General features: G+C 46.6%; 1 non-coding gene and 1 pseudogene across 1 annotated transcript; both read right to left on the minus strand.

Moving 5' to 3' along the window:
• Positions 1-1,799: 1,799 nt before the first annotated feature.
• On the minus strand, positions 1,800-2,746 carry LOC129150236 (60S ribosomal protein L17-like; annotated as a pseudogene).
• Positions 2,747-4,668: 1,922 nt separating this feature from the next.
• Positions 4,669-4,803, minus strand: LOC114227477 (small nucleolar RNA SNORA66). The gene has a single exon (XR_003613532.2). It is a non-coding gene; the product is annotated as a small nucleolar RNA SNORA66 (small nucleolar RNA).
• Positions 4,804-7,758: the final 2,955 nt, after the last annotated feature.

The raw sequence follows: 7,758 nt of genomic DNA on the forward strand, positions 1-7,758 counted from the left end.
AAATACAACATCTATATACAGAATTTTTTAGAGGAGAGAAATATGCTCAGAGTGGAATGTCTGTGATGTTTACATTAAAATGAAAGTAGATACTAATCTCTCAAAGGGTCTCAAGACTTCCTTTCTGTCCTAGATAGAGAAGAATCCTCTGATTTAATATTTAGTTTGTTCATTAATCATCATCACTCTGCATCTTTAAAAAAAAAAAAAAGCCCAATATATTTTACAAGCTCAAAGTCACTAACTCCTTGTTTACTTAAAATACGATAGAAGCAATAATGAATGAATCATAGAAAATACATTTTAGTGATCAACATACAAAAGATTAAAAACATACTCTGTCTGTGTTAATAAAACTTTCAAAGGGATTGTAGCCAATTCTGTCAAAGCCTCAGAAGTTCCTGTTTTGGCAGTTAAAAGAGAAGAACATGAAACATTTTGTGAATTTTTTTTCTTCATGGATAATTAAGCACAAGCCATGAGAAAGAAAATGTACACATGTCCACCATATTTTCATCGCTCTGAGGACGAGGGCCACGGGCTGGAGATTTAACATTCAAAGGAAACGCCGTTTGAACTACATTTGAGACCTGTCACTGATCTTTTTCTTAATGTTTTGTGGTCATTTTATCATGCTTAGCCCCTGTGTTCTCCTTTTTATTTAAAGTGATTTTGTTTAATATCATCTTCTCTTTTGTTTCAGGAAGGCCAAACACATTCTCAAACAACCAGAGTGCACTATTAGGTGTGAGTGAGCGGTGGGATGTGGCTCTGTGAGGGCTGCGGGGACATCAATCACCTTCACTGGGCTTTCTCTTCATTCATAAATGACAACCATAGAGAAATCCGGTTGCTAGCACAAAATCAACATCCTTTCTCCTGGGCCTGCAAGCATTTCTCTCCTTTTATTTGGGGTGGAAGTTGATGCTCACAAGTGGAAACTGATAGGTAACACTATTCTCCTTACTGTGCTCCAGGAGTGAGTGCTCTCCCGGAGGGGAGAATCAGACTCAATATTATTACTAACTGCTTTTCAAAACCTAAAGAGCCACATAGAAGTGACCCATCCTGAGAATTCTTAGAATTCATTGAGTAACCAACAATTAGTGGCAATATATGTCCATTCATTTTATCTACTCAGCCAACATTCAATGAGACCCCATAACAGGCCGAGGACAGCAGAATGCTAGTTAGAGATGCCACCATGAACAAGATACCTGCCCTCATAAAAAGTAAAGTCTGGTAGGGAGAAACATAAATTAAATAATTCTATTTAAATGTGTGTGTGTGTGTGTGTGTGTGTGTGTGTGTGTGTGTGTGTGTGTGTATACACATTTACAACTACCATAAGGGCTAGGCAGAAAAGGTATACAGTGCCATAGGGCTGAAAATAGGAAGAGAATTTGATATAGGGGGAGGTGGAGAGTCAGGACTGTCCTAATGAAGTGTGTGCTTCTGTGTCCTGGGGATGGGGGGAGGATGCAGGGAAGGATGGAGGGAGTGGGGGGATGGGCAGCAAGAGCAATCCAACCCAGGAAGCAGCAAGAGAGGGCTTGTGGAGCTGGAGAAACTGAATGCATGTCAGTGCATCTAGATCTCAGAGAGCAAAGCAAGCAAGTATTGGGGATGAGATGAAGCCAGAAATATAGGCAATAGTTAGATAAAGAAAAGCTGTTTAGGCAACTATTGATAAAGTAGTTATGTTCAAAGCAATTTAAATAGACTCCAAACAATGAGGTTTATGAAACTTTGAAAAATATGAATAACAAAAGACAATTAGTATTTATTTTATGCTGAATTTACTCCCAGGCCATAAGTTTTTGTTTCTTCTGTTTCTTCTGGGATATCTTTTTCTTCTGTGCAAACTCCTCTTCTGGTTTATGAACCATCAGCTCTTTCTCAGGAAGGATCCTCTCAGTGTGGCAGGGAGAGCTCCTATGGGGGAACCCGCCCATGAGCTCTGTAAGTTCTGTGCCACATCTTGGGAGCTTTTTTCACCTGGATGTGCTCAATGACCAGAGAGTCTACATCTAAACCCTTAAGGGCTGGCGCTGACCAGCAGACCCTGAGTGATGGATGAATGGATTACTCTGACACATGTTACTGTGAAAGAGAGGGCAGAGGGGCTGCTTGGCTATGGGAACCAAAACAGCCCTGTTCGCCTGCCTCCTTAGGCTTTTATTGTAACAACAGTTTGAACTAAAATTAACTATTAGATACTATCAGCAGGGTAAGCATCCTTGAGAAAACACCTGTGTCTGCAGTGTCCTTTAAGCAAAGATGTCTAAAGATTCAACATAAAGATTCCAGTAAAACACCTGGGGGCTCAGACTTGTTTGGAAAAGTCAAGGCAGGGTCTGCTGCCTTCAGCAAGGTCCCCCGAGAGGCCCCGACCTTTCGGAGAATCCTCCTTACAGACTTTCCAATCAAGTCCCATGCTTCCCCACACTTACGTTCAGCATTGCTCTCTGCATTTTTAAGCACATGCAGCAAAAATTCAGCACTCTTTTTGGACCACCAGCCCTGTGTCCAGCCCACACCTACCGACTCCACCATTGTAATGACCGAATGGCATGCACTGCTTCTCTAAAGTGACATCCTTCAGATGCTTGGTGACTTTTCGAATATGCATACCCTTGATGGCCTGGGCAGTTTCACAAGTGTTCTTAAAGTGAACATGAAGATTTGAACCTCTTGATTTGCATGATTTTGTGGGTTTTTCTGGGTCAAGTGAATACCGAACCATTTTCAGAAGTTACTTATGGCCGCTTTGGGAAAGAGGTATATTTTTAATTTTCAAATTCAGTTGACATTCCATATTACATTAATTTTGATGTAGTGGTTACACATTTATATAACTTACTAGAGGCCAGGTGCATGAAATTCATGCACAGGGGGGAGGGTGTCCCTCAGCCCAGCCTGCACCCTATCTAATCTGGGACACCTCAAGGGATGTCTGATGGCCTCTCACAATCCAGGACTTCTGGCTCCCAACTGCTTGCCTGCCTGCCTGCCTGATTGCCCCTAACCACTTCTGCCTACCAGCCTGATCACCTCCTAACCACTCCCCTGCCAACCTGATTGATGCCTAACTGCTCCCCTACGGACCAATTGCCCCTATCTGCCCTCCCCTGCTGGCCTGGTCACCCTAACTGCCCTCCCCTGCTGGCCCGGTCACCCCTAAATTCCCTCCCTTGCCAACCTGATTGCCCCTAACTGCGCTCCCCTGCAGGCCTGGTCGCTCCCAACTGCCCTCCCTTGCCTGCCTGGTCACCCCTAACTACCCTCCCTTGCTGGCCTTGTTGCCCCCAACTGCCCTCCCCTGCAGGCCTGGGCACCCCTAACTTCCCTCCCCTGCTGGCCTGGTAGCCCCCAACTCCCCTCCCATGCAGGCCTGGTTGCCCCTAACTGCCCTCCTTTGCCAGCCTGGTTGCCCCCAACTGCCCTCCCCTATAAGTCTGGTACCCTCCAACTGCTCTCCCCTGCAGGCCTGGTTCCCCCCAACTGCCCTCCCCTGCAGGTCTGGTCCCCCCAACTGCCCTCCCCTATAGGCCTGGGTCCCCCAAATGCCCTCCCTTGTAGGCCTGAGTCCCTCCCAACTGTCCTCTCCTGCAGGCCTGGGTGCCCCCCAACTGCTCTCCCTTGCAAGCCTGATCACCCCCAACTGCCCTCTTCTGCTGGCCTGGTCACCCCCACATGCCCTCCCCTGCAGGCCTGAGTGCCCCCAACTGTCCTCCCTTTCAGGCCTGGGCCTTCCCAACTGCCCTCCCCTGCTGGTTATCTTGTGGCAGCCATCTTGTGTCCACATGGGGGCAGCCATCTCTTTACCACATGGGGGCGGCCATCTTGTGTGTTGGAGTGATGGTCAATTTGCATATTGCCTCTTTATTATATATTACCTCAGTAAGTCTAATACCTACCTGACACCATATGTATTGTTGACTAGATTCCTTATACTGCACTTTACATCCCTGTGAGCTTTATAGTTTCCTATCCAAGGAGCAGCAGGAGGACACTGAAAGAAGCATGTTTGCATTTTGAAATCCTCACTCACATAGCAGAGCTAGCAGAATGGTCTGGGAGCAGGTGGAGGGGACTCAGGGTGCCTGGCCAGGAGTCCCAGTGGGGCTGATGATGAGACTCGAGGTAGCATCCACGGGCCAGTGTAAGTACCCATCACTTTAGAAAAGCAGAAACTCCAGAATAGCCCTTAAAACACTGCCAAGTCCATGCAGTCGATTTCCTCTCGAATATTGTGAAGCCGCCTGTTGCATGTCACTGATGTTTCTTTCACTTCTCATTCTGAAGCTGAGATCCCACCAGCGGGACACCAGGGGTGAGGGAGGGAGTTTGGTACTGAGTTTTCAGACTATGGCCTCGGGGAATGGAGGAGCCTTTCGATAGCAGGCTTTCCCCCACATGCAAAGCGGTAGGGCAGACATGGCCAGGCTTCAGGGTCCCCACATCCTCATGATCGCCCTTTTCCACTCAGCCACCCACTGCATGGCCCAAACTGACCATGCTTATGTTCTCCCACACTCCTGTCACCCACGGTAACATAACCTGCTCTGCGGAAAGTATCTGATACACAAATGCTCACTAAGACGTAAAGGAAAAGTTATGGATGACTTCTATCAAAGATTATGTAGGTTTTATTTTATTTTATTACACTGTGCTATGATAGAATGGACCACCCAGTAGCCCCTGAGGCTAATACAGTTCTATCGTAGTTACTTTAGCAAACCTGTTTGGTTCCCGTCACATCTGCAAGGTCATGCAAAGATAGACTATGTAGGTTTTAATGCCTGAAGAAATGAATCTCTAATCACGGAAGGCCAAGCATTAGTCAACAGAGGGAGAAAGTATTTGGGAAGGCAGAATCCCATTGTTTTGCCCTGAAATTACACTCCCTTATAGTTGGCCATGCTCTTTTATAACGGCCTCTCTGACAACACGTGGGCACCAGAGGTAAGGAAAAGAAAAAAACAGAAGGTAAAGAATTGACCAGTTTCCCACAAATGGACTGAAAAGCACATGCCACTGTTCACAGGTCTTCCCCAGCTCTACTCTACACCCTACACCCTCTTTCTAGGAGGTTGCATTGATTTCTATGGTTTAAATGTGACCTGTATGCTGGCAATTCCGGATTTATCTCTTTTCTCCTGACCCTCCTCTGAGCTCCGGACTCCTCCATCCAGCGACTTACCCACCTTCTCTGCTTAGCCTTCACACAAGCATTTCAAACTGAACATGTCCAAACTTTAACTCTTTTTTTTTTTTTTTAATCTTCACCCAAGGATATTTTTTCCATTAATTTCTAGAGAGAGTGAAAGGAAAAGAGGGGAGAGGAGAGAGAGAGAGAAACATCCATGTGAGAAAAACGCATCGATTGGTTGCCTCCCGCACGCACCCCAACTGGGGCCAGGGATTGAACCTGCAACAGGTACATGCCCTTGATTAGGAATCAAACCCGAGACCCTTTGGTCTGCAGGCTGAAGCTCTAACCACTGAGCAACCGGCTAGGGCAAACTCTAACTCTTAGTCCTAGCACCAGCACCACCCAACCCCAGACTTGCCCAATGCAGTAAATGGCAACACCATATGCCAGAAACCTGGGGGTCATCCCAGACTCCCCCCCTCTTTGTAGTAGTTTCCTGTGGCTGCCATCACGTATCACCACAAACTTGGTGGCTTCAAACAACAGCACTTATTTTCTCATTGTCCTGGAGGCCAGGCACCTGGAAACAAGGTGTCAGCCAGGCCGCGCTCCCCTGGAGGCTCTAGGGGAGAATCCTTCCTTGTCTTGTCAGTCCGTCCGTCGGTCAGTCCGTCTTCTGTGGCTCCAGGAGTCCCCTGAGCTGCATCACCTCAATCTCTGCAACCGTTTTCCACTTTTCTCAGTGTCTCTCCTCTGTGTCTCTCATGAGGACACTTGTCATAGAAGTTAGGGTTTGTGTGGATAATTCAGGATGATGTCATTTGGAGGTCCTTAACTTGATTACATCTGCAAAGACATTTTTTCCAAATAAGGTCACATTCTCAGGCTCCGGGGATTAAGACATGGATGTATCTTTTTGGGGCCGTCCTTCAATCCACTAAAGTCTCTATTACTCCTCATAGCCAACCCATCCATAAGCCCTGGAGAAGTTACCTTTATTTATTTATTTTATTATTATTATTATTTTTTAAATTTCTTTATTGATTAAGGTGTCACATATTTGTCCTCATCCCCCCATTCCCATCCCACACCCCTCCCCACGGATGCCCCAACCCCCTGTTGAACTTAACCATTGGATAGGCTCATATGCATGCACACAAGTCCTTTGGTTGATCTCTCCCTCCTCCCCCCACCCTCCCCTATCCTCCCTCTGAGGCCCGATAGTCCGATCGATGCTGGAGAAGTTACCTTTAAATTGTCTCTCTCAGCCAAGCCCCCCACATTCGTTGCTGTGAAGATGCTATGCTTCATTGCTCTCATCCCGATTCAAGTTGCCTCTGTCTCTCTTGAGCATTTCTGCCATGGCCCCTGCCAGCAGCGGTCTCCCTGCTTCCACTATAGTTAGAAAAGAGCATGGCTAACTATAAGGTAGTGTAATTTCAGGGCAAAATAGTTCATTCCCTATAGTGCAACCAAGAAGAGTGGCTTTAATGTATATCAATTAATTATGTATATAAATAAAATCAGGCCAAATCACTTACCTGCTTAAAAACCTCCAATGCACTTACAAGTCCCTTTGCACTTAGAACACATTCCGGTGTTACCCAGCCCCAGCTCCCTTCCCCAGCCTCTCCTCCAGCCCCTCATGCTAACAGTGTTCTAGCCACATGGACCTCCTACTAGTTGTTCAGAGAAGTTGTCTCTGGCTGACCTGTGTGAGAATGCATTCGCTGCTACTCTCTAACACAGCACCCTGTCCATGACTGCCAAAGCATTTCTCAATAGGGAATTCATTTACCAATTTATCCCCCAGCTCTTCACAGTAGACATGTGTGGGTTTTTTTTATTTTTATTTTTTTTATTGATTTCAGAGAGGAAGGGAGAGGGAGAGCGATAGAAACATCAATGATGAGAGAGGATCACTGATGGGCTGCCTCCTGCAAGCCCCCACCGGGGATCTAGCCCGCATCCTACATGTGCCCTGACCGGGGATCAAACCGTGATCTCCTGAGCTACAGCTGCTGAGTTCTCCACACTAGATTGAACCTGCCTGTAAGTAGGGACAACACCCCCAGTGCCCAGCTGAGCACAGCACATTGTAGATGCCCAATGAGCCTTTGTTAAACAAATGACTGAGTTAACTAATCAATGGTTCCCATTGACGATGGAATTAAGAAGAAACTTTGCCTGGTATTCCAGGTCTCTGGCCTCTAGTCCTCACCCACCACCTATCCTGCCTCATATGCCACTTCTCCTCCACAGGAAGCTTTAGCTCCTGCAAATTCCGTCTTCTTACCTCCCTCCCCTCTTTGACGTATGCCATTTTCTCCTTTTGGAATGTCTATCCTCTCTTTTTGCTTACCACTTCTTGTTGCTTTTCTATGCCCAGTTCACATCTCTCCTCCTCCAGGAAGCCCTCTGTCATCACTCCACCTACATTATTCTTTCCCACCTCTCTGCTCTCTCCTAAGCTGCTGTGCACCACAATATCACCGCCTCAGGTGATCCTCACTTACACTTCCAACTGGGCCAAAAGATGCAAGAGCAACTTTCTGTCTCACCCTTCTTTGAATTGTCCTTGATGGAATGGAGACAATGAA

The sequence above is a fragment of the Eptesicus fuscus genome, chromosome 9, assembly GCF_027574615.1.
Source record: "Eptesicus fuscus isolate TK198812 chromosome 9, DD_ASM_mEF_20220401, whole genome shotgun sequence".
NCBI lineage: Eukaryota > Metazoa > Chordata > Mammalia > Chiroptera > Vespertilionidae > Eptesicus > Eptesicus fuscus.